The 25,840-nt window shown below is 40.1% G+C and overlaps 1 long non-coding RNA gene across 1 annotated transcript in view; it reads right to left on the reverse strand.

The window, feature by feature from the left end:
* Positions 1–17,234, reverse strand: part of LOC140704213 (uncharacterized) — a 34,491-nt gene extending 17,257 nt beyond the window's left edge. Inside the window, exon 1 of the long non-coding RNA XR_013542170.1 lies at positions 4,348–17,234. This is a non-coding gene — a long non-coding RNA (uncharacterized LOC140704213). The remainder of the gene's footprint in view (positions 1–4,347) is intronic.
* Between the last annotated feature and the right edge of the window lie 8,606 nt (positions 17,235–25,840).

A 25,840-nucleotide genomic window follows, 5' to 3' on the forward strand; every position in this document is an offset into this window, starting at 1 on the left:
TTCTCTCTCTCTCTCTCTCTCTCTCTCTCTCTCTCCCTCTCTCTCTCTCTCTCTCTATATATATATATATATGTTTCATATATATATGTTTCATATATATATATATGTCTGAGAAATAACTGTGTGAATGTGATTTATTGGGATCAATCTGCTCAGCTGCATTATAGCGAAGGTTTAAAAACTGGTTTTGTTATGTATATTTAGAATGTGTATGTTTAGATACATATATGAACAGACCACTGAGTAACACTGTATTTGAAAGTACAAAGATACATGAATTCTTCATTGACTATTTGAACTTTATTTAAGCGTAACAGGATAGAACAGCTGTAGGATCTTGAAGCTGTTGTTGTTTATTTTCTTTATTTGTTTTCTTTTAGTCATATTAAAAAAATCACATCTGTGAATTTCTGAGCTGTGTAATTCTAGTCAAGCACTTAGCAAACCTCAGGCACTTAATTTTTCTGGCATACTTTCACTCTTTTCACTTTGAAGGCTTTCCCCTCCCACACACACACACACTAGCTGTTCAACAGAGGCATTAAATACTCAACTCAATCTTTAAACTACAATAAATTTGATACCTTTGTTCATAATCTGTTAGGCATATTTATTAATTTGCATTTCTTAATTAAATTAAGAGATGTTTGTCCCACCAAACTATTTTTGATAGTTTCCTAGCAACATAATGGCATATCATCCTACCAGTTTAAAGTTTAACTAGTCTATGCCCACAAAACGTAAAAATCTGTTATCCTATTTTGTTTTCATTTTCTTTTCATTTCATTTTCTAACTGTCATTAACTAAATACAACATTTTACTATTATGGAATTAGTTACTTTCTCATTTAATGATGATAAAGGGGGAAAACCTCCTCCCTATTTATGCAATAGGACTTGAATTAAGTGTTCGCTTAACAAATCTCATTCTTTCAGGAGGTACACCTGACAATTGCATTTAGCCTTAATTATTTTATATCTTCCCCCTCATGGATTGCTGCCTTGTCATGGCAAAGGAGCTTGAGTAATTCAGAGAAACTATGGGCTATGCTGTGCAGGGACACCCAAGATGGACAGGTCACAGTCCTGACTAAACGCGATCCACCTGGAGCAGGAACTGGCAAGCCACTGCATTATCTTTGCCAAGAAAACTCCATGGGCAGAAACAAAAGATATGACTCTGGAAGATGAGCCCCTCAGGTCAGAAGGAGTCCAACATGCTACTGAGGAAGAGCAGAGGACAAGTACAAGTAGCTCCAGAGCTAATGAAATGGTTCGGCCAAAGCCGAAAGGACACTCAGCTGTGGACATGACTGGAAGTGAAAGGAAAGTCCGATGCTGCAAAGCAAAATACTGCATAGGAACCTGAAAAGTAAGATCTATGAACCTTGGTAAGCTGGATGTGGTCAAACGGCAGATGGGAAAAATAAACATTGACATCCTGGGCATCAGTGAACTAAAATGGATGGGAATGGGTTCATTCAATTCAGACAATTATCATATCTATAATTGTGGACAAGAATCCCGTAAAAGAAATGGGGTAGCCCTCATAGTCAACAAAAGAATGGGAAAAGCTGTACTGCTATACAATCTCAAAAATGATAGAATGATTTCAATATGAATCCAAGGCACAATTTTCAGCATCACAGTAATCCAAGTTTATGCACCAACCACGGATGCTGAAGAGGCTGAAACCGACCAATTCTATGAAGACGTACAACACCTTCTAGATATGACACCAAAGAAAGATGTTCTTCTCTTTATAGGGGACTGGAATGCTAAAGTAGGGAGTCAAGAGATAAAAGGACGAACAGGTAAGTTTGGCCTTGGAGATCAAAACAAAGCAAGGCAAAGGCTAATAGAGTTTTGTTAAGAGAACAAGCTGGTCATCACAACACTGTTTTCAAACAACACAAGAGGCAACTTTACACATGGACATCACCAGATGGGCAATACTACAATCAGATTGATTATATTCTCTGCAGCCAAAGATGGAGAAGCTCTATACAGTCAGCAAAAAAATAAAATAAAATAAAATAAAATAAAAAGACCTGGAGCTGGTTGTGGCTCTGATAGTCAGCTTCTTATAGCAAAACTCAAGCTTAAATTGAAGAAAGTACGAAAAACCACTGGACTACTCAGGTATAATCTAAACCAAATCCCTTATGAATACACAGTGGAAGTGAAGAACAAATTCAAGGAACTCAATCTGGTGGACAGAGTGCCTGAAGAACTATGGTTGGAGGCTCGTAACATTGTACAGGAGGCAGCAATGAAAACCATCCCAAAGAAAAGGCAATGCAAGAAAGCAAAGTGGCTGTCCAACGAGGCCTTAGAAAGAGCAGAGCGGAGAAGGGAAACAAAATGCAAGGGAGATAGGGAAAGTTACAGAAAATTGAATGCAGACTTCCAAAGAATAGCAAGGAGAGACAAGAGGGCCTTCTTAAATGAACAGTGCAAAGAAAGAGAGGAAAATAATAGAAAGGGGAAAACTAGAGATCTGTTCATGAAAATTGCAGATATTGAAGGAACATTTTGTGCAAAGATGGACATGATAAAGAATAAAAATCATAGGGACCGAACAGAAGGAGAAGACATCAAGAAGAGGTGGCAAGAATACACAGAGAAATTATACCAGAAAAATCTGGATGTCCCGCACAACCCAGATAGTGTGGTTGCTGACCTTGAGCCAGACATCCTGGAGAGTGAAGTCAAGTGGGCCCTAGAAAGCATAGCTAACAACAAGGCCAATGCAGATGATGGCATTCCAGTTTGAACTGTTTAAAGATGACACTGTTAAGCTGCTACATTCAATATGCTAGCAAGTTTGGAAAACTCAACAGTGGCCAGAGAATTGGAAAAAAGATCAGTCTATATGCCAATCCCAAAGAAGGGCAGTGTCAAAGAATGCTCCAACTACTGTACAATTGCACTCATTTCACACGCTAGCAAGTTTATGCTCAAAATCGTACAAGGTAGGCTTCAGCAATATGTGGACCAAGAACTCCGAGAAGTACAAGCTGGATTTCGAAGGGGAAGAGGAACTAGAGACACAATTGCTAACATGCACTGGATTATGGAGAAAGCCAGAGAGTTCCAGAAAAATATCTACTTCTGCTTCATTGACTATGCAAAACCTTTGACTGTGTGGACCACAGCAAACTATGGCAAGTCCTTATCTATCTCCTGAGAAACCTATATGTGGGACAGGAAGCAACAGTTAGAACTGGATATGGAACAACTGATTGGTTCAAAATTGGGAAAGGAGTACAACAAGGCTCTATATTGTCTCCCTGTTTATTTAACTTATATGCAGAATACATCATGCGAAAGGCTGTACTGGAGGAATCCCAAACCTGAATTAAGATTGCCAGAAGAAATATCAATAACCTCAGATATGCAGATGATACTACACTGATGGCAGAAAGTTCAGAGGAATTTAGGATGGAAGAGGAGAGTGCCAAAAATGGTCTGAAGCTCAACATAAAAAACAACAACAAAAAACAAAAACTAAGATCATGGCCATTGGTCCCATTGGCAAACAGAAGGGGAAGATATGGAGGCAGTGACAGATTTTACTTTCTTGGGCTACATGATCACTGTAGGTGGTGACAAGAGCCACGAAATTAAAAGGTGCCTGCTTCTTGGGGAGGAAAGTGATGACAAACCTAGACAACATCTTAAAAAGCAGAGACATCATCTTGTCGACAAAGGTCTGCATAGTCAAAGCTATGGTTTTTCCACTAGCGATGCATGAAGGTCTGAGCTGGACCATAAAGAAGGCTGACAACTGAAGAATTGATGCTTTTGAATTGTGATGCTGAAGGAGACTCTTGAGAGTCCCCTGGACTGCAAGGAGAACAGACCTATCCATTTTGAAGGAAATCAACCCTGAGTGTTCACTAGAAGGACAGAACCTGAAGCTGAGGCTCCAATACTTTAGCCATCTCATGAGAAGAGAAGACTCCCTGGAGAATACCCTGATGTTGGGGAAGTGTGAAGGCAAGAGGAGAAGGGGACCAGAGGATGAGATGGGTAGACAGTATCATTGAAGCTTACAACATGAATCTGACCAAACTCCGAGTTGTAGTAGAAGACAGGGGGGCCTGGCACGCTCTGTCCATGGGGTCATGAAGAGTCGGACATGACTTACCTACTAAACAACAACAACAACAAATTAAGATATCCCCTTTTAAATGCCTTATTTCAAGTTAGTTTGGCTGGTCAAAGTGGTTCCTCCAATGAAATCAGGATGAAGTCAGACGCGACATAGCATCAACAACAAAATTTTCTATCTTAATTGCAATATGATTACAATGATAAAAACACCATTTTCAAAAGAAGTACCTTTAATAGAAGGTTTGTACTGGATGTGGGAGATCCACGTCCTTCATGAAAAACACCTGGCAGCCTTTGGTAAGCCACTGTCTCTCACTGTAAATGAAATCAGAGGATTGACAAGAACATCCAGAGCCACAATAATGTACAATGACTAGCGATTGACACCTCTAGTGTTGCTTCTTCCATAGTTAAAACAAAAACAAAATAAAAAACACATATTCCTCCCATTTTATTTGTTAAGAAGCTGGCAGTTTCTGGTATGTTCTCCTTACTGAAAACACAAAATAATATTCACAACCATGGGCACTGGTCAAATTGAGTATGCTCAACTCAACTGTTAACCCAGCTCAACTATTATAAATGCTGTATGTAATAACTGCTTGTTATATACCTGTTAATGATGAGGAATCTGTTGAGAAAGAGAGATAGTTGACAGCCATGATTCAGCATCACAGTACACTACAAGCTGTGATTCCCAACTAAATTATAAAGAGCTATGGACATCTCTAAGCTTCTTCCCACATAGATGAATTTGACTATTTTCAAGTTCCTCCAATGTCTTAAAAATTGCAAGTTCTTTCCATTCCATTTATGAAGAAAGATGCAATCTTAAAAGTATTGGGGAAAAACCCAGATCAAATGAAATATTGCCCATCCCTTATAATAACCTCATTTATGCCACTCATTAAAATGGAAAATAAAATGAAATGGAATTATGTGATGGTCTAGATGCAGAAGTATCTGAACAAAATAAGGGTGTTTAGAAGAGTGGGATGAGATGGGCAGTCTCATCAAGGCCTCTTTCATGCGTAATAGCTTTCTTATTCCCCCCACCCCACTCTCTATCCTCATCAATTTCATTTTGCTATCTGAAAAGGGTCTAAGAAATGTATCAAGTTAATATATTCAGGATCTAAAGGATAGAGACCTCTGAGTTTCTGAATGTGGAGCCAGCTGATTAAAATGTACGTGCTGTGGGTTCACATATCATGAATCTTACTCCCACTTACAAGCTGAAAGCAAGCTATGACTGAAAGTGGTGGAACTGGTACAGGAGATTTGTCTGGATTGTCCAATCATAGGGACCACAAGTTGTCCCTTCACGTCAGTAGACCAGGTGCATTTGCTTTCCCCTTCAGTAAATAATTTTCCCAGTGTGCTGTCATGGACAGAGTGATGGTCTAGGACTCTGGAGAACAGGGTTCAAATCCCCACTTGGCCATGGAAACTTGCCAGGGTAGTGGTGGTGGAACTGGTAAAACCACTCCTTAAATATTTCACTTACCTTGAAAGCCCCATTAAGGTTGTTATGAGTCAGTTCTGACTTGACAGCACAGAACACATATGCACACAAATAATTTGCAATGCAGACTGCAACAGACAGTGGTCATAGTGATAGGACATGTTTGAGGGGTACATGCTGAGTACTTGCTGATGTGAGCAGATATGAGATCAGCTAAGCAGTAGCCTGAGTCAGCTGTGCAGTCTTCTAACTTAAGCTGAGGATGAAATTTCTTTAAGTATGAATAAATTAGATGTTGATGTAATAATATCTCTGCTGAAGTCCCAGCAATAGCTGCAGCCTTTTGGAGGGGATGGGTCACGCATCTAGTTTCCAGAGCAACCAAAAGCTTAAGCTATTGGGAGTGTGTAGATCTGCTTACAGGAGACATCTATGACAATAAGTGGTGGCAAATGTCTGAGATGTGTCAAACGTTGACACTTTCCCTAGGATTGGAGCAGATTCAGAAGGAAGTGTCAGGAAATCTCAACATTTACCAATACTGTACATGCAATTCACATGCAGCAGAACATTTCAGTGAATAGCCATCCCTTTCCCATACTGGTCTTATTTACCAGTCAGAAATATTCGCCACATCTCAGCTAAAAATGTCAGAAATACATTCATTGCACAAAAGACTTTTTACATTTTCCAAAGGGCGTTCTACAGTTTTAAAATAGTGAGGTAAATGTTACCAGATGAGTTATTTTGGCATATGAGACATGATATCCCACAAATACCACTTTGACCATACCAGCGACTGCAAAATAATAACAAATAAATAGTAGAGCTCTACACTTGTCCCTCAGTTTTGAACAAGAGGACAAAAATTAGGACCTGACTTACCCTGTGCCTTTTTGATGATACTGAGGTCTCATCTTCATCTGTGTCCTTGCCAGGATTGCATGTTACTGGATCTCTAGGGAAATCCTATTCCTGTGAATGCAGAAATACAAATGGCTGAACCTTGGAGAACAGGTTACACAGCGCTGTAATATTTATTTCTGGCAGAATTATTTGCCCACTTTCATCCCAGAGAATACAAGGAAAAAAGAAGCATGAGACAATGATCATGAGCTTTGGCACTGACACCTCTGCCCCAACAAGGAAAGGTAAATCAAAGGAAAGAAAAGGAGAAAAAGAAAGACTATAAAGTCCTAAACCGAAGTTCTGAGCCAAACACTCATAACCCATACAGCATTCATATGCACATGCATCATTATTACTGTAGTATAAGTTATAACATCAAATTTTAAAAGGTGGGGGAGTAAGAACACTAGTCTCTTACTATATGTGTTACAATGACACAAATATATTGCTTTTGCACTGCAGCTAAGCCAAATGGGAAAATGCTGAATTATAAAAGTACTCTATAGAATAATTGAGTGGGAAGAGGCCTATAAGGCCATTGAGTTTAAACCATTGCTAAACGCAGATAAAAGTAGATCTGGCACATGGTTGTCCAATTTTCTCTTGAATACCTCCAGAATATACAGTCCAGTGACCTCACTCACAGACCCTCCTCAGAGTCGAATGATGGGTGTTTTAAAGAAAAGATCTTGGGTCTCTCTCTCTCTCTCTCTTTCTCTATGTATGACATCATTGGTCTTGTTCTCTGTTGTCACCCAGCGTTTTTCTCACAAGTTATTGATTAGGCATGTGCAGTGGACTAAATCAGATCAGATCAGATCAGGCATATTTGTGTGATGTCAGAGTGTCTGTGGACTGGAGCAAATAACCCTTGTTCATCCCTGTGTGCGACATCACCAGACTCTTTAGAAGATCCATGATGTAAGAAGGTAAATATGGTAAATACTCCCTTTATTTGCCTCCATTGATGCTGTAGTCCCAAGATTAATTATTAATAGAACAGAGTGCTGTCCTCTGAAGATGCCGGCCACAGAGACTGGCGAAACGTTAGGAAGAACAACCTTCAGAACACGGCCAAAGAGCCCGAAAAACCCACAACAACTATTAATAGAACATTTATGTACTGCATCTTATTAAAACAAATCTGTCTTGCTCTTCCTGTTCTACTGCTTATACTTTTATATTAACAACAGGCAAAATCAAAAGCAATGAAGTTTCTGTCACTTACTGATTGTTCTTACACAAGCACCACCAGAGAACCCAAAGACCAACATGCTATTAATAAAAAAACATTTTGGGAAATACCTTCAGGTACTTCACTAGAATTAAAAAAAAACCAAACGGGATATAATGGAAGAAAGGAAATAAAAAACCACAGGCAATTCAACGTTGTGACTCAGCAACAATGCAGTTGTAAAATAAATATAGCAATATATTACAACAGAAAGAGTAAAGGGGTATTAAAAATAAATATGAAGAGGGGTAGTGGTCCCACAGTGGGCAACAACTCAGATTAATTAAGAAATATGAATGTACACATCCAGCACTCTCCTAGCTCTTAAATATGGACCAGTTAACAACAATATGATGTACTGTCTATATGGGAGTTAATAAAAAAACTAATCATACGTTCCAGATAAGTTATACAAATAACTGAAATGTATATAGCCATACTTATTCTGCATAAACATGTTCATTTTGTATGCCCTGTTTCTCAGATAACTTACCTTTTCCTAACATTTGGGACTTTATTTGGCTAATATCAGGGAAAGTCACTTATTTACCATCAAAGAAGATATGGCAAAGATTAAATAAGTAGATGAGTAGTAGACATGTGGACCTGCAACAATGTTGTGGTATTCAGTGTGCCAGTCTGGTGTTCCAGCCAGTTTGTCATGATTTGTTCAAGACCCTTGATTCTATCCTTACCTGGCATTCTGAAGCCACTAAGATTCTCAGTGCTCCTTGGACTGTCTTTTAGGTTCTTCCCTTCTTCTTTTTTCTTTATAGACTTTTTTCTATCTCTTCAATACTTTGTGTTCCCCCAAATAATGTTTATTTATTTATTTATTTAAAATCTGTTTACTCTGCCTTTCTCCTTAAAGAGGTACCAAAATGACTTATACTATTAAAAGCCAATGTCACAGAAACATAGAATTATAGAATAACGGAGTTGGAAGGAGACGGTGAAGCCACCAAGTCCAATCCCCTGCTCAGTGCAGGATCCCAAATCAAAGTAGATCTGACAGATGGTTGTCCAATTTTCTCTTGAATGCCTCCAGTGTTGGAGCACTCACACCTTCCAAGGTACGTAATTGATTCCATTGTTATACTGCTCTAACTGCTAGGAAGTTTCTACTGATATTCAGCCAAAATCTGGCTTCCTGTAAATTGAATCCATTATCATACTTTCTGCACTCTGGGATAATCGAGAACAGATTCTGACTCTCCTCTTTATGACTATCTTTCAAGCATTTGAGAAGTGCAATTCTATCTCCCTTCAGTCTTATTCTCACAAGGCTACACATGTCCAGTTTTCTCAGTCATAGGGTTTTGTTTCCAGTCCCCTGAGTATCCTTGTTGCCCTCCTCTTAGCTCGTTCCAGTTTGTTGGCATATTTCTTAAAGTGTATTGGCCAGAACTGGACACAATACTCAACATAAGGATTAAGCAGTGCCTAATAGAAGGGGACTAGTACTTCATGAGATTTGGAGACTGTACTTCTGTTAATGCAGCCTAAAATAGCATTCGCCCTTTTCGCAGCCACATTGTACTGTTAGCTCATATTCAACTTGTGATCTACAACAATTCCATGATGACAAGTATACAAATATTTTAAAAAGGCAAGGATACAAATATTTAATAACAATAAAAAAATACCACACTAAAAATGGTAAACAACATGAACACCAAAGCACAAAAATCCATTTAAAAATGCCTCTCAGACAGCCAGTCACTAAGGGAAAACCTGCATTAAAAAGAATGGTCTTAATGAAAGCTCTCAAACCTGCTCTGCCTCTGCTCAGACTTCTGCCATATCTAATGCATATAGCTAAAAATAACTTGAGTGGGTTTGGGTACTGTGCACCTTGATGTGGTGGGTGGGAAACTGTAGCTTTTTCGATTCAGAATGGCTCCAAGAATGGCTATCATAAGATGGTAGTTGTCTAGTCTTAAGGTGCCTTCACATATCTGCATGTTCATGTATGGTATTTTAGGCCAATGTATCAGTTTATCAAGTTTTGTCTATAGCATCAATTTTATGATAAGATTGTTATTGTTGTCACCACCACTTTGCATCACATAAATAATGTGTCTGTGTGTCTGTCTGTTTGTTTGTTTGATGACTAATGCAGTACATTTCTCAGGGCATTGTACAAAATAAACATAAAACATATTATTGATATTTAATTTTAAAACAGATGACTAAATCCAATTGTTAGTCCCAACTGGACCTGCATACAGATTTTCTGATTCAGCTCAGATCCTTGCTTGGCACTTCAGAGTTAGACTGTTATTGATCCAATCTTGACCCCAAATCCAAACTGTGATTCAGAATGCCAACCCTCAGCAGCTCCTGTTTACTTGAATAGGGAAAATCAAACAAATAACTATAAATTCCACCATGAAATTTGGCAACATGGTAGACCAAAAAGAAATAATTCCAAATTCCAAATTGCAGACACAAAGTTCTCCAGGTAGTTCTGTCGACTACCTCCAAGTTTTTCTAATGCCTGGTAGTGACCCCTCAACCACGCCCAAATGAGAAAGGGAACAAACAAAAAGTAGAAGGACACAGGCAGTATCTTGTCTCTGTGGACAATGCTTGAGGCAGGTTCAAGCCAATTGCAGCAAATTTGCTTTGGCCAGTGTTAAAATGTAAATGATGTCTAGGCTTTGAGTGCAAAGTCCAGACAAGAATGCAGACCCCTATGGCAGTCACATGGTCACTCCATCTAAAGTACATCAAAGTGAAACAAAATCTCTGAGCCTGTCCACATATAGTTATGATTTATATATCTCTGATGGCATTTTTGGCATGAAAAAAGGGACCACATCTGCCTGCATGTATTTCTACTTAGAATGATCCATCCTTTAAGAGCTGTCCCCGCACACCATTCTGATATAGGGCTAGAGCATTCATCCTTTTTGGCATGATTGGGAGCCCAGCAGGCTGAGGGAAGACATATCCTCTGAGGTGAACAATTTTTAAATCCAATGTGATGTGTGTGCGCGTGCCCATGTATGTGTTGTTGGGGGTGAAAATACACCATAAACCTTGAAACCCTGAAGTGAAGGAAATCTGCAGCAAACATGTGACAGCGATGCTTAAACAGCAACTTTAGAAGGTCAGAGGGGAAAGTGAAGATCATCTTTCAGTGCAGGTGGGACAGAGAAGGGGGCAGGCATGGAAGAGGAAGAACAACTGACGGGTGACAAGCTGAAGCTGACAGCCCCTCTGAGCCACCCCGCAACTGTGGCTGGTTTCCTGCCTCCATTGAGATCACAGGGGATAGCTAAGAGGTGGGAAGAAACTGAATGAGAGATTGCAACCAAAGCACCCTCCAGCAGCCTGGTATCATGGCCACAGATTCTGAGTGAGTGTGGGGGGAGAAGAAGAGAAAGGAAGTAGGGCAGTAGGGAGGAATATCAGGGAAAGCACTTACTTAAGAGCTGATTGGGCTACAAGGGGTCGTTTGTTGTGGGGACAGAAGGAGTGCACCAAATGGTACATCACTCATCTCCACCAACCTCAGCAGAACCTATGTAGCCCAATCCACTCCATACCCCGAATGGCCAGTCCAGATAGGCCCTAAATAAGCTAATGTAGGTCCTACAGTAGCCTAGCTAGCTCTTAACTAGGATGAGATTGTGTGCAAGACAATAAAAAACCCAAACAACCACTTGCATTGATTCTCTCCATTCTCTCAGGGATTGGACAGTGCTAGAGAAGCCCTTTCCCTGTATTGGTGTTTTGAATCAGCAAAACCCAACTCACTCCTTTCCATCATCATTTCATACCGCTTCACCATCTTATTATGGAACCTTCCGCTACCCTCTTTGGTTGATCTTACCCTTTCTCCACTTTGCCTGCATGTCTTTATGCCCCCCCCCCATTCCTAACATTTTTTGGAGCACTTCAGGATCACCCCAATCCATCCTGGAACTGAACTGCGGCTGTCCACTTCAATCCAGGCCACCTTGGGATTGACCCCAACATCCACAATTATGATGCAGCCATAGCAGACCCACACCTATTGACCCAATTAGAGTAGACTCAATGAGAGCCAACTCTAAGTGTTGATTTAACAATGCTCATTCATTCCATCACTCTATCCTACTGAGGGTGATTTAAGATGCTGTTAGAAATTATGTATTATCTTCTATACAATGCATATCAAGTATGAAATAATTCTGACCTGCCAGGTTTTTCCAGGCTAGAACCAGCAATGTTTTTTGCCGTCTGTGCTTAGATGCAACAAGTCCATGAACTAACACTATACAGAGGCTAGCCTAAGAAATATTTCTGTTCCTGAAAGAGACAGACCTTTCTTTCTTTTAAAGAAAAAAAAACCTTCCTCATTTTTTTGTCTTCATCTATCTTTGCCTCTTTTGTGGTGCCAAGAGAAGGAGGTCATTTCACTCTGTGTGTATAAGGGACAGTCCTGACGATGCTGGTCTGAACTCAGTTGTCAGTCCTTATCCTCTGATGCTATGCAACATCTGTCTGAGGTTCAGTCTAGTGTTATCTTTAAATAACGTATGTTAATTAAGTGGGTCAGGACAATGCATTAAACATGCTCACCAGTGCAGCCTAAAGTAACAAGCAGCCCAATTCATGTTGCACCACCTAACGAGACGGAAGTCACTGAACTAGAAATAATAGGAGTTCAAAGAGAATTCTTAGCATCCAATCTTGCATAAATGAATGTGTATGCCAGTCCTTGGAAATGTAGTAACATATGGGATTTCCATTATCACTCAAAAAGAAGGGAGGGGGGAGTTATATGGGGAATCTGAAAGACAGTTACTGTTGCAAAAGGAACATTCTGAACTTAAGGATTTTTTACCTCTACACGAAATGGAAATAGGTAGCTCACTCTTTATGCACCCATTACTACAGGATGGTGGTCATTTTTCTTAGGTTGAGCTGTACGATGGAAGTCATGGTCTGTGGAAAGGGGAAAAAGCACCCTTTCACCTCAGATCTCACTTTAAATGGATAAATTTATTACAAAGGAAATTAATAACTGATGAGGAACTGAAGCTTACTATTTTAGTACTTGAAATGCCAGTTAGATATTCCACTTCAGGCATAAAAGATTTCCAGAGCCTGTCCCATTCCTCTCACGGGGTGCAGGTGGGGGGAGGAACAAAGTCACAAGTTGTTCCTGTTTTATTACCACCCATAATTAATAACTCCCTAACTTTCATAGGGCCCTACTTAAATATATATGTACATGATCATCCATTCTGTTTAATTAGAAATAAATTCCCTTTATATCACTGGACTGCCTTCCATTGAAAGGCTCCAATCCACCTAATGTTAATCATGATTGATTGATTGATTGATTGATTGATTGATTGATTGATTGATTGATTGATTGATTCATTCATTCATTCATTCATTCATTCATTCCAACCAAATGGTGGCTTGACCACTACTCTGGGTGGCAAACAGACCAGAATAACACAAAATACACAACAGACCCAATAGAAGATTCACATGAACAACAGGTGAGGAATATAATCTCAAGAATAAAATAACTAGTACAAAAGGATAATAACTATAAAGAATTATAAATCCCAACTACAGTAATAATAAGTGGCAGAACAAAGCAAGTTCACAGGTACAAGAAGAAAAACCAATAGCTCAAGCAAGACTACTCGATAATGGACTGGATGAGGGTCAATAAACTGAGGCTCAATCCAGAAGTGCTGCTGGTTGGTGCTCTGCCAGATAGGTTAAAGGGTCATTTCCCTGCCTTAGATGGGGTTACACTCCCCCTAAAGGACAGGGTCCACAGCTTGGGGATGCTCCTTGACCTGGGTCTGACCTTGGAAGCTCAGGCGGACTTAGTGTCCAGGGGTGCCTTCTTACAGTTGTGGAGAATATATCAACTTTGCCCTTATTTGGATGAGTGGAGCCTGGCAACAGTCACACATGCACTGGTCTACTGCAATGCACTATATGTGGGGCAGCCTTTGAAGACAGTCCAGTGACTGCAACTGGCACAGAACTGGGCTGCATGGCTGGTAAGTGGTGCTGCCACACGTACTCATATCACACTGGTTCTGAAAAGTTTACACTGGCTGCCGGTTGCTGCTCGGGCCCAATTCAAAGTGCTTACTTTGACATATAAAGCCCTAAACGGCTTAGGACCTGGTTACCTAAAGGACCGCCTTCTTCCATATGAGCCTGCCCATCCTCTAAGATTAGGCCAGGAGGCCCTTCTGAAGGTGCCATTACTGATAGAGGTGAAGGGGATGGCATGTCAAAATAGGGCCTTCTCGGCTGTTGCCCCCCAACTTTGGAACACCCTCCCTATAGAGATCTGCCTGGCTCCAACACTTTTGGCTTTTTGGCGGCGGGCAAAGAGCTGGCCACATGAGCAACAGGATTTATTAATATTAATGTTTTAATGATTGTATATAATATAGGATATTATTATATTATTGCTTACTTTTAATGGTTTTAATGTTTTTAAAGTTTTAATATTGTATGCCGCTCAGAGACCACTGGTAATGGCATGGCTTAAAAAAAATCTTGTAAATAAATAAATAAATACTCTGGGATAAGGCTGGGGTGGGCAATTAATTTCTATAGGGGGCCCACATGAAAAATCTGAATTGTGTTCGGGGGGGCCAAACCAACTTTACTTAAAAATAAAATGAAACAGTGATGTTATTATTGTTTTTATTTTAAACTTGTTAATTTTCACAAATACTAAAGAGCTTTTTTGTGGTATATTAAAGATAAGCAACTGATCAATTTTAGAAAAAAAGCTATAAACGGTTTTGATGTCCGGCGGGCCAGATAGAAGCAGCTCACGCGCTGTATGTGGCCCTCGGGCTGCACTTTGCTCAGGTCTGGATAAGACCATAAAAGGCTTGTGAGAACAGCCAGGTTTTAACTTGTCTTCTGAAACCAAGGAAGGATGGGGCTTGCTTATTTGTTTGTTTGTTTGTTTGTTTGTTTATTTGACTTTTATACCGCCCATATGGCTGCCAGCGCTACTCTAGGCGGTTCACAACTCTATCGTACCTCAGGTGGGAGCAAGTTCCAAAGTGATGTAGCAACTGCAGAGAAGGCCTGGTTTTGAGTGGCAGATTTCTGGGCCTCCCTCTGGGTCACCACCCACAGCATCCCAGTATATGAGGTACTGGTGGGATGGGTAGATGCTGCTCTTAAAAAGTAACAGGACTTAAATCCATTCCAATGAAGCTATTGTGGTGCTTTCAATGAGAAGCATGCCCCCTTCCTGTTGATACTGACTGCAACATGAGGTAAGTGGAGACATCTCCCAAGTAAATGTGCATAGGACTGCAGCAGACAGAAGAAGAACTGGGGATAAGTGAAAAATTAATTTCATTTTATATCTTCTTCTTTGTTTATGTCAGAAGCAATCCAATAGTGCTTCTCAGGTGGAAGGATCATCCAACAAGCTGCTGCCATTGCCCAATTGTTACACTCATTGGGGAGGCTCTTTTCAGGTTCATCATTCATTTTTGATACAAGTTTAATAAAATTTACAAATTTCTTTAAATTTGGAATCCAGTATTTTTGTGTATTCAGTGTATTCAGACTTGTTTCTGGCAGTGAAATTAGTTTTGCTGCTTTTTCCTTACTCCTAATATCTATTAAAACAGGTACAACAGAGTCCACCTACTGAATCTGCCCACCTACTGAATCATTTCGGAAGAATTTACCAACATTCATGCATTTCTTCATACTTGGACAGAATCTGAGACTATAAAAAATGAATGACAGCATCTTAAAAAGCAGAGACATCACCTTGCCGACAAAGGTCCGCATACTCAAAGCTATGGTTTTTCTTGTAGTGATGTATGGAAGTGAGAGCTGGACCATGAAGAAGGCTTACCACCGAACAATTGTTGCTTTTCAATTGTGCTGCTGGAGGAGGCTCTTGAGAGTCCCCTGGACTGCAAGGAGAACAAACCTATCCATTTTGAAGGAAATCAACCCTGAGTGCTCACTGGAAGGACAGATCCTGAAGCTGAGGCTCCAATACTTTCGCCATCTCATGAGAAGGGAAGACTCCCTAGAGATGTTGGGAAAGTGTGAAGACAAGAGGAGAAGGGGACCAGAGGATGAGATGGGTAGACAGTATCATCAAAGCTAGAAACATGAATCTGACCAAACTTGAGATGTAGTAGTAGAAGACATTGACCAGTATTCTCCACATTGGCATCATTAGCTTTTGCAAAATTGTGCAGTGTTGTAAAATTCTGCAAAATGAGAATAGTTGATTCTTTGATGGACATTTACGAATGAGAATCACTGAATTAGTTGCTTGTGTCTTTCAGAAGCCTTTTCTGTGCTTGCTCTGTATGTGCACACTTTGCTTCGTGGGCACCTTGGTTCAAACAAACTTTGTCTTGCTATCATTCTGGAGGAAAGGAATCTAGTGGAGACTGAACATTTCCATCAAAAAGAATGAGGATCTTTGCAAGTTTTCTTCATCTTTCTAATGCAGAGAGACCTAGAAGAAGATGAAGATGAGGAAGATGAAGATGTCTCTGGTGAGCTGGAGGAGAGACCAGCTGACAGATGACTTTCACAAGCTCACACCATCATATCCCAGCCCACCAAATGCACCTCCCTCCCTTTTTAAGTATCCCCCCTCTTTTACAGACATACCAAGCTGCCATACACACCAGCCCTGAAATAAAGCATAGACAGCAACAGTAGATTCAGACAAAAGGTGTTTATATGAGGCACTGTGGGAGATTAATTTTTTTTCAACTGACAACATCAACAAAATATTTACTAAAATGTCTTGTAAATTCAGGGCTAAATCCACCACCCAAAGGAGACACTCTGAAATGAATAGATGTATTGCCCACTACTATTCTAAAACCTATTGATTTCTATGGGTCTACTCTAGATTGGGCTAATGTTGAATTTAGCCCCTAGTATTATGTTGTTTCATTAACTATCAGAAAAGCGTTGAAAGTATAAGGAGAGGTTTTCAGTGCCTTCCAATAAATTTGTGAATCTCCATGACAAATGAGTATTTCAAGGCATGATTAAATAACACGTGCAGTGGAATATAAATGACACTATTAAAAGGTAATTTAGATTAGCCTCAGTTGAACTTGATTGGGCTGTTATATCTCATTGTATATTTTAGGGGGGAAATTTACTAATCAAATAAGAAGCACTGAAGCTACCACAAAAATGATATATTTCCGGTGTCTGAAGAAGTGCTAGAAAAAGGTTACAATCTGAGATGGGCAAACAGTTTGTTTGTTTACTTGCTGCTTACTTGTTTACTAAGTACATTCCAAAATTAGATGGAAATAATGAATGTGGGGGAAAGTAAAACTGATATGCTTAGTGGTCAAGCCAAAGAGCTAAAAAAGCTTATTAAAACTCAGGGTTTGAAACTTCATGTATTCCACATGGTTTCTGGTGCTGAATTAAGGTTGCTGACTGTATTTCCTAACAGAGCTCTGTTTTAACAGCTACATGGCAGGCCGGTACAACATGATCCACCCCATAAAGGGATTAACTGAATCCATTGAATACAGCTAGGGCAGATGGTAAGTTCTAAAAAGAATTTAGCAACATTTTGAATTTCTTTGTGAATTCAACTGATAGGTTTTGTGAAATCAAATTGAGGAGATAAACAAACTGATGGGTTCCTGTTATAGACTGCTCCATACTTGGTGCTGAGGTTATTCACAAGTAACATCCTGCTGCTCACTTTGGCTCAGCTCCGTCTAGGGATGCTTCCAATGTCATATGCATCCAACTACAGCACATCCAAACTGCAGATATAGTTGCCTCATGATGCTACCAAGCAGCTGGTCTTCCACTTGGCATTCTTAATGTTGTGTTCTCTGGGCTCCTTTAAGGCTGTTTAAAAGATGCCTAAAGAAAATAGTAATACAGAGAGGCATGTTGCTCAGTTGGATGTTTCACATTAAACGCTTGGCTATTTCCTAATGAAGAGATGCTAGAAAAACATTGATTCAATACTTACCTTCTGTTCCACGAGAGTTTATGTATGAGCCTCTTAGATTCTTCAGTAAACAGAACTGTGCTACTCCCACCTCTATGAAAAGCATGAATAATGTGTTCTTTTAACTAATGCCAAAAGATTTCCAATAACAACAAATAACTGGCTGAAATCCAATCAAAAGTGACAACCAAAGTAGGCCCATTGAAGCAGTGGGGATTTAGTAAGTTCACTCTTCCATAAATTTCATTGATTCAGTGGGCCTACTTTATTTGGGACTTATGATTGGATTTCAGACAGTAACTCTCAAAACCTGCTTTTTGTTGTAGTTGTTTGCTTGGTAACTATATTAATTTCTATGAAAAATCAACAGAGCATGATATTTTAAAGAATGTATCTCCTGAATAGTTAGGGAAATGTTTTGATCAGAAGCTCAATACAGTGGTGCCTCACTTAACGATTTTAATTGTTTCCAAAAAAATTCATCGCTATGGGAAAACATCACTAAGCGAAATGAGTTTTCCCATAGAGATGCATCGAAAACCGGATAATCTGTTCCAATGGGGACGGATTGCCATCCTTAAGTGAAAATTGCCATAGGAAACATCGCTAAGTGAAACGCGGTTCCCCCATTGGAATGCATTGAAACTTTTTCAATGCATTTCAATGGGGGAGGAAAAAAATGACCAAAAATTGAAAAAGAGTCAGAATGAAGCCAAATTTGGTTAACAAAGGGTTTATTAAGCGCACTAACGATTTCAAGCACTCTAAACCCTTTTTAAATAATTTAACACCTTTTAAAAATAGCAAAAACGGAGCTGTCAAAAACATCGCTAAGCGAAACAGGGGGACCTAAACTGTCATCGCTAAGCGAAGCAAGGTCCCGAACATCGCTATGCAAAATTCCCCCATAGGAAACATCGCTAAACAGAGCGCAAGATCACTCCTAAAACATCATCGCTAAGCAAATACATCGTTAAACAAGGCAATCGATAAGCGAAGCACCACTGTACATGGCCAGCAGGCATGAGAAGTAGATGCAAACTACTAAATCATGTTGGTTTTTTCTTTTTTTAAAAAAAATAATGCATGGAGTATAAAACAAAATGAAACAAAATATAACAAACAACATTTACAAAGTCTGACCCTGTTGGATCTTTGTATATTTCTAGTTAGTGTGCTGCAGTAGATAAAGTGACAGACTAGCACTCAGGAGATCTGGGTCTGAATTTGTGCCAAGTCATGGAAACCTACGGCATGTTTATTGCATCAGTAGAATAATTCCTTAAATATTTAGAGTGGACCGTTGGTCCAGATAGGCGGGATAAAAATCAAATATTTATTTATTTATTTATTTATTTATTTATTTATTTATTTATTTATTTATTCAATTTTTACCCCGCCCCTCTAGACAACGTCTACTCGGGGTGGCTTACAAAAATTAAAACACATTAAAACAATGTAGAAAAATAACTACCATAATGCAATTATTATAATTAATATTATCCAAGATGGCAACATTAAGAACCGGAAAAAAGGGGGAAAAAGAACTTAGGTGACTGGGGGGAAGGCCTGTCTGAATAACCATGTTTTTAGTTGGTTTTTGAACACACCCAGCGACGTGTGTTCAAAAATTTCACTCACCCCCAAACCCCTATCTGTGTTGGTTGCCTTAAATCAAATATGGCTTGATGGTACACAACAACAGCAGCAGCAGCAACAACATTTCTGACTCTGGGAACACTTGCACAATATGCACACCACAACACTATACTTCTCAGTGGTGGTGGTGGTGGTGGTGGTGGTGGTGGTGATGATGATGATGATGATGATGATGATGATGATGATGATGATAATAATAATAATAATAATAATAATAATAATAATAATAATAATAATAATAATAATAATAATAATAATAATAATAATAATAATGTGCTGTCAAGTCAATTCTGACTTACAGCAATCCTTTTCAGCATTTTCAAGGTACAGAATACTCAGAAATGGTTTACTATTCCTTTCTTCTCAGAGGTAACTCCTCTTGAATTCAATGGGGCTTATACCCCATAAATGGATATATTTTTTCCCAGACTATTAAGTCATCGCTGCAATTTCATGATGAAGATAATGTTTTTTCATCCTTCTCCTTTGCAATAGTGAGCTGTCCTTGCCTGAACTCCATCCCATTCAAGAGGCTTTGTTTGTAATGTTATAGACAACCTTAGACCTGCAGGCTTTGAGACAATCTTTGCTATCGAATGAACAGGACTAGTTTGCCTGCAGCTGGATTTGCAGATGCAACCCACCATTCCGGGAGAAAAAGAACTGCCACACAGAAGATTGCACCAAGATATATGACCTAGCTTTTATCTGAAACACCTACAGTATGTAGAGAAAAGATTACTTGAACTACTCATATCAAGGGCCTAGCATGAATGAAATAAAGCATACTATGACATTAAGCTACATAACAAAGAGAAAGCAATAGAGAGGGAAGTTTCCAAAATATATTGCTCTGTCCTTGAGGACAGAAAAACCCTAGACTAGAGATGGCTTTGACAATACTCCTCTCCTTAGGGATGGTGATTAAGGGAAGAATGCTGAAGGATTGCAGGATGGGAAGAAATAATATGCATTTTCAGCTTTGAAAAGTGTCAGGGGTTACTGACCCAGACATTTCTTAAATGTGAGAGACATCATCATAATCAAAAATCAAAAGGTGAAGCAAGAAATTATGTCATTGCAGGCAACTGCTCTCAGTCAAATTCCCATTATGGAAGAATGATACAGCAATGATAATCATGGTTAATCGTTTTGCAGCATTTATAGCACATAAATTGCTTTACAATGCTCTCGTTCATCTTCAGCCCAAAGAAGTAGGTCATCAATTTCCCTGACACTAGAGACACAAAATGGAATCTGAGAAACAGGGAATTCAAAATGAAGGCAAAACAAAAATATTCAGCCCTTGTCATTTTTTAGAATCAATGTTTGGACCGGGCCAAGCAAAAGCAAACCAAACCATGATCCAGAAGACAACTTTATTGTATTTTTAGACACACTTATGTGGACATAAGTCACTTTGCCTGAAATCCTGTTGCTTAGTGTATTTAGTGGTTTAGGTATCGCCAGAGGTTGGGAGTAGAGATGGGGATGAATATAAAAACGGATCGTCTTTTTCAACGAAAATAGCCAATTTGTTAAATATTCATCCCTTCACATTCATGGGTTCCAGACACCCCCACGAATACGAAGGGATGAACATTTTCCCATTTTATTCATCCATTTGTATAAAACAAAACAGAAAAACCATTCTGCCTACCGCCCACCAATCATCTGATCTGTGGCTGATAGGCAGCCACCCACCCCCACAGCCACCCCATCCCCACCCCACCCCGTTCCTTTCCCTACCTTAGCCCTCCCACCCCCGCCGATACTCCCTTACTGTAATCGCCACTAAGGTCTCCATCTGGCCTCCGCAGCCACGGCGTGTAAAAAGAGAGACTGGCTGCCCTTTGCGAAAATGGCGGCTGCAGCTTCCCTACCATAAATGAAGCTGCAGCCACCATATTTGCAAAGGGCAGCCAGTCTCCCTTTTTACACTCCATGGCTGCAGAGGCCAGATGGAGACCTCGGCGATGGCAACGACAATTTCAGTAAGGGGGTGTCAGCAGGGGTGGGGTGGCAGGTGGCTGTGGCAGCAGGGAGCGGGGGTGTTTTTTTTAAATAATCCTCCCATGAATCAACAAATAACTTTGTTATTTGTTGCTTCATGGGGACAACTAAATGCTTCATGAGTCATCAACTTTTGATGACTCATGAAGCGGGACAACTCACCATTTCTAGTTGGGAGCTCAATACGCCACAGTGCCTCCTTGACAGAGGCTGGATTCCATGATCCATAGGGTCCCTTCTAGCTCTGCAGGTCTAAGGTGATGATGAATCAATGGAGCCTATTGAGGAGTTGATGTGCACGAGATTGTATTGGACAAAAACATTTCTGTAATCAATATGAGAACAATTTGCTTTTTAAAATTTTCTGCAGATGTTTATATTATTAAACTGGAACATATTCCCTAAATCTACTTTCATGATTCTGCACCTTTTAATGCCTTTTCTACACAGTGCATTCACACCATGTAGAAACGGCATCAAATGGGAATGCTACTGGGAAAAAACTCTTGGAGGCATGTGTCATACTCAGGACAAAATTCATTGAACCACTCTTACATGGCGCAATCAGGTCTGGTGGCTTCAGGCTAAAAGTATGTGCTACTATAGATATGGTGTGTGTGTGTGTGTGTGTGTGTGTGTGTGTGTGTGTGTGTGTGTGTGTGTGTGTGTGTGTGTGTGTGTGTGTGTGTGTGTGTGAGAGAGAGAGAGAGAGAGAGAGAGAGAGAGTGAGTGAGTGAGTGAGTGAGTGAGTGAGTGTGTGAACACCCCATGTGAGAACTAAACAGGACTAAAAAGAAACCTTTTATTGATGTCTTTTTTTAAAAAAATCACCCATGTGGTTTGGAGAAATTTAGTGAAAAATGAATGTGGGGAAAAGATTTAAAACTCTCCTACCTCCAGGTAATGGCTCCTATTTAGTCTGGAGTCCCTTGTGCTTAACTGAGAAGAAGATTTATTGCAAGAAATGCTCTAAGCTGCCAAAATGTACATTTATATTAGGATGTGCTTTTAAGCATATGGGCTGTAAACATGCACACTGCTTGCTTGTTTTCAATTAACGAGGGCAGGAATTTAATTCTTAATTTTATCTATGTGTACTAATGATGAAGCCTTGTAATGAGCTAACTGATAAAACAATAATTTTTAGACTGCCTAACAGAGAAGCATTGCAGAACAACAAAAAAATTGTAATATCCATAGAGGTGAACAACTCTCTTTCTCTCTGTCTGTTTCCATTCAAATCTCTCTGAAGAATAAGGCAGACAGTAAAAAGAAATGGCAAGAAAATAGATACATTAACAGAAATAAATGCAATAACTTATTTTGTGTGGAATGCACACTCAACGAAAACTTTATGCTGGCACCTGTCTGTTCACACGCAGAGCTGGAAATGTGAATGTAAGCATGAACAGAAGTCCCGTCCCAAATGTCACAAGGGGCCAGCAGCATCTCAGACATTTGCACATGGTCAGAAACACCTGATTTGCTCACGTTCCCAGCTGCAGGAGCTCTGTAACTGTTCAACAAAGCCCTTTAGAGACTTTCTGAAGTGATGTGCAAAGATCTAGGAGGCTATCAGCCACCCACTGACATGTGGGAGGAGTAGGGCTAACCCATGTCCCAAAGCAATTCAGCCATATAGGTGAGCAGGTGAACATCATCATAGAGCTTCAATCTTAGGGAAATATCAGACAAAGCTATTAAAATATTATCACCCTGCCTCATCTCTGAATTTTACTGAGGCTTCCAGCTTCATCTTCCTCTACCCTTAGCCCTCTTTTGTTTGTTCAAGGGTTCTTCCATCTGATGGTTGTTTGTGGGTTTTTCGGGCTCTTTGGCCGTGTTTTGAAGGTCGTTCTTCCTAATGTTTCGCCAGTCTCTGTGGCCGGCATCTTCAGAGGACAGCACTCTGTGCTCTTTCTTCCATCTCCCCCTCACCCATATGATGGACATTCTGCATAGGCAAAAGAGGCAGAACAACAGTCTAACACTGCCTGATTGTTAATATGATAAGCTGCGTTTTAATATCTTCTAAATAAATGATTTTCCAAGGAAGTAGAAAATAGCTTTACTCATAAGGCTAATTGTAGTCAACTAAAATGCTAGATCACCCTGGAAAACAGGTGATGCTGCATTCCAATAAATCTTCAATGGGCAAAAGTCAGGCTTCGTCAATCTTCCTTTTCATCTTAAGTTTTTCTTAATTACTGCCTCTCAGTCTCAGCAAGGGCCCTCAAGGTTGTTTACAACAATGAGCTCTCCATACAGAAAGAAAAAGCATTAAAACCCAGAGTGCAAAATAAACAGAATGAAACCATAGCTAGACAGATTAAAAATAAAACCCTTCTGGAATTTACATGTCCTGAACAGATCATATAAAAAGGAAAGGGCCAGTTTAACTTCCACGGAGAAGGAATTGCTCTGATTCTGTAAATGCCCCTCACCATTGCTCCTTTTGAGTAATGGAATGCCAAGCCGGGTGCCTAAACAGGACTGCAACTGATGGGCAGGTTCATGGAGGAAGATGCAAGTCTTCAAACACCTGGGTCCCTGGCCATTTATGTAACAACCAGTACCTTAAATAAGCTCAGAAAAATACAACAAAACAAGACCGTTACAATATGGTGAGGAAAGTGGGTCGGAGAAGTTAATGCAGCTGCACTATTTTAAGCTAGCTGTAGTGGCTGAACAGATAGAGTGCCTTGTGGTAATCTAAGGGCATCTCTGCACTGGCAGAATAGCTCGCTATTTGGATAAACCTTTGTGCTATTTGTTTTATGGCATCCACACATATTTTTACTTAGAGCAATCCATCCCATCCCTTTTTAGACCTGCCCTGCTCCTTTCTGGTACAGTGGTAGGGCTATAGGGGTTTTTTTTGGGGGGGAGGGGCTGCATGGTTCAGAGCACTCCTACTTAGCCCTATTCTGCAGCTAAGCAGGTGGTTAGTGTGCATCAAAATAGAGCTGTAGGCAGTATTATCTGAGGTGACAACCCTGTGATGTATTTGATGGGTTGTGGTATTGAAAGTTCAACACTGAGTGCTCACTGGAAGGACAGATCTTGAAGCTGAGGCTCCAATACTTTGACCATCTCATGAGAAGAGAAGACTCCCTGGAAAAGCCCCTAATGTTGGAAAAGTGTGAGGGCAAGAGGAGAAGGGATGACAGAGGACGAGATGGTTGGACAGAAGCTACCAATACGAATCTGACCAAACTCCGGGAGGCAGTGGAAGACAGGAGAGCCTGGTGTGCTCTGGTCCATGGGGTCACAAAGAGTTGGACACGACAACTAAACAACAAAAGTATTGAAAGTGACAATAGAGAACCTCCCATACTCTATTTTCATCTACTCTACCTAAAAAATTTTTTAATATATGTATATTCCTATTGATGTAGTGCTATTCTAGATTAAAAAATACATTGGCTGTATTATGTGTGAAAAAAAAGAGAGCAAAAACAAAGTGTGCTGTTTATATACTGCTCTGCAGTGCTTAAAGCACTCTTGGGCGGTTTACAATTTTTAAATTATATAGGCTACATATTGCCCCCCACCTCATGAGTTGGGTACTCATTTTATCGATGTCAGAAGGATGGAAGGCTAAGTCAACCTCGAGCCGTCTATCAGAAGCTGTTGGTATCAAATGCTGACCATGAGCAGAGTTTTGGCTGCAATACTACAGTTTAACCACTGCACTACAAGGCTTCTAGTAGGTACTATAGTAGGTAGATGCATTGCTGTTTTACTTTGTCACTCACTTTATTTAACAAAGAAAGAAGAAGGTTGCCATGAGCTGCTGAATGATGAATGCAGGAAAAAAATGGGGAAGGAGGCGGGAAGTAGAATGTCATTAATTGAAAGGGAGACAAATTGGGGTGGCCCAAAGACCTGTCTGGACCATTCTCATGGGAGAAAAAAATGTCAGTCAGTGTGATGGAAGGATCACTCAAATGAGATACAAAATAGATTGCACTAAAGATGAGAACTGTTTAAGCACAAACCAGGCCACTCCAAATTCCCCCATCTGGACATGTTCTAAGATGGACTACTTTTCTTTCTCTGATAAGGGTTTCAGCTGGTGTAGCAGCCAAAGCTGGCTAAAAGGTTTCCTAAACACAGCAGGCCCCTGGCCATCCAGGGTTTAAGCATGCACCCAAATTAGGATCTGGTGAGGGTTGCCAGATCTCTGTGCACTGGCGGAAGTCTCAGGAGATTGTTGTGGTTCCCTGGGTCTCCAAGCAGGGAGACAAGTCTGAATGGCACTGCAAGATAAGAAAACATGATTTTTGCTTGTGAGGTGGCTCTAAATCCTTAGCAGCCATCTCCACCAGGAGATGGCACCAGGGCTCACTGGCTTAGTGAGAATATATTGACATGTGCATAGTGTTTACAAAGAGTTTGAAATCCAGGAGGAAAGGAAGGACTGTGGAGAGTTACTTGGTGGGGGAAGGCACTTGGACCTCAG

The sequence above is a fragment of the Pogona vitticeps genome, chromosome 2 (assembly GCF_051106095.1).
Source record: "Pogona vitticeps strain Pit_001003342236 chromosome 2, PviZW2.1, whole genome shotgun sequence".
Classification (NCBI taxonomy): domain Eukaryota; kingdom Metazoa; phylum Chordata; class Lepidosauria; order Squamata; family Agamidae; genus Pogona; species Pogona vitticeps.